Consider the following 2343-nt stretch of genomic DNA (forward strand, 5'->3'; position numbering starts at 1 on the left):
ACCCAGCCAACAACACCCACCGAAGCCTAAAGAAGCCCTTATCATTCTCAAATATACCTACCTAGCACTTATCGATTCACCTTTTTCGCGCAGCTCGCGGTGTGCCATACTAAAAGGTATCAGGCCGGGCGGCATCAACATTTGTACGAGCAAATAAAAAACCTGAAACCACGACGACGACGACGACGATCGCCGATGAGGCGATGATCACCACGACTACGATAGGGAGTAGTGCGGCGCAACCTCAACCTCTCCACACCACAAGCAACGAACGGGCCCAGCAGTCAGTCAGTCAGTGTGTTCATAATGAACGTCCAACAACAACCACCAACAACGTCCGAATCGGTAAACCCACTTGCGCTGCCTATTCGAGGAAACTTTGGTTTTACCCCGTCGTCGTCGTGCGGTGCGGTGCGACCGAACATGAATGGATGAATGGCAATAAACCCACTGCTAGCCACAGCCAGCCACGAGGACTGAGGAGAACACCGGGTTGTGCCGCTTCCAACTCGAAGAGCGCAACTCAGTAGCATTTCGGCGGTTGATGGCGTGACGCGTCGTGAAGCGGTTTTTAGTTTTGGCTCTCGGTGCGCGTTCGGACCCCTAGGGCATATGGCGTAAAAAAAGAAAAACAGTAATTGTCGGACCCGTTTAGTAGCCTATATTTTTTTGGTGATAAGAGAAACTGCAATACGTTGATCGAACTTTCCAAACTGCACTTTAGTTTCGAAGCGATTTCCGACAGTTCGTTCAACATATCTAGGTGCATGAGTGACACGAGCGCGTGTCTTCGTTTGTTTCGAGGGGGTTCTAGCTACGGAGAACATCGGAAGGGTTGATTTCCCCGTGTTCGTTTATCACACCTTTGGACTGCAACGTGCGAATACCCGGGTGCCGAGGGGTTGTGCAGCGTGCTTTGGGGTTGCTGGAACGGTTGTGCCATCACGAGTTGTGCGCGGTGAAGAGGAAAAGAACGACATAGACAGTGTGTATTCTCTTATCAGCAAGTGGGATTTTGTTTTCGGAGTGTGGCCCCAAGTGCTCGGGCAACCTTATCGAGCCCAGTTGAGGCAAAGGTGTGGTACTGCGTGGAAGGTGACTTCAGTGAAAATGGTGTGGCTAGTTCTCTAATTGTGTCTCTTCTTTTCAGAAATTCTAAATTTATTAGTGTCCATTTGGAAGAAAATTTGAGTTAATTAATCAACCGAGAAAAGTTACAGAGAACTCTGTTGGCTCGTAGGCAGCGAAGAAAATCATTACATAACACAGTCGTACGAAAGGAAACGTGAACGTGAGTGCATCCCAGAAAGAAAGGAGATACAGGAAAAGCAATAAAAAGCTGTTAACAAGAAACCGGTGATCAAGTGAGCACATATTGGAATAAAACATCGAAAAAGAGGTACCAACTCGGAATGTCTTCATCAGTGAAAGATCGCCGTCGTACGGGTTGAGGGTGAATTCATGAAGATAGTGTAAAAATATACGAGTGTGTCTCTATGTGTCGATGATTTTTCGATCTTGATAACGGGAAGGAGAGAGGAATTGGCTGTAGCGCTGTGCTTTGACTGATTTCGAAATTATCAGTAACTGGTATGATTGAGTGCTTGTGCTGAAGTGCAGGACGGAGCGACGAAGTGGTGATCGACCGCCGTTGAAAATCGTTGTCCGAAAACCAACGTGTCCAGGAGAGCATCCCACTGATTGACGTGTACATTTTTGATACCGACGAAGACCACAGAGAAGACATACATACTTGGAGGCCATTAACTTACGCTGGTCTTGTTCTGGGTTAAGAAAGGTGAGTTGAACCTTGTTATTTCCAACAAATGTTCCATTATTAGCATAAGTAACGTAAAATCAAACATGACGGAATTTATTATGAAGATAAATATTACGGTCAGTATTCAGTTGGATATGACAATGCGCTTTTCGTTTACAGCAGTGTCGAAATTGTGTCATCGTCATTTCGAAGCGATCGATATCAAAATCCCAAATTCTCTCGGATCAATGAACTAATCATTAAATAATTTTTAGTTCACCTGGCACAACACCCTTCAAAAAGGGTGAGTAATGAACCCACTTACACCAAATGTGTTTTGGAAAGTTCCAAACAAGCCCCCAATTTTGAATTAAGTTATGTCATCTATAATTTGACACCTTGCATATGCTACCAGTAATTGCAATGATAAAAAATCAATCGGCAAATTTCTGTTATTTTCTTGTGAAGAGTTGACTGTACTGCAAAAGAGAGAGAAATCAGGCTGAATATTGGCTGTTCAGCTATCCAGAAATGTTCAGCTGAAATTATTTTGGTGAAACCAGAACGTTAATGCACAACAAATC

At 44.6% G+C, this 2343-nt stretch overlaps 1 protein-coding gene across 6 annotated transcripts in view; it reads left to right on the forward strand.

The window, feature by feature from the left end:
• Positions 1-480: 480 nt before the first annotated feature.
• LOC109430552 (protein windpipe) overlaps positions 481-2343 on the forward strand; it is an 88801-nt gene continuing 86938 nt past the window's right edge. The window contains exons 1-2 of one of the 6 annotated variants that reach the window (XM_019706624.3): positions 481-634; positions 1151-1798. The gene's annotated coding sequence lies outside the window, so the exon portion shown is untranslated. The other 5 variants (XM_029861029.2, XM_029861030.2, XM_019706623.3 and 2 more) reach the window with 5 other exon arrangements.

Source organism: Aedes albopictus, chromosome 2 (assembly GCF_035046485.1).
Source record: "Aedes albopictus strain Foshan chromosome 2, AalbF5, whole genome shotgun sequence".
NCBI classification, from domain to species: Eukaryota; Metazoa; Arthropoda; class Insecta; order Diptera; family Culicidae; genus Aedes; species Aedes albopictus.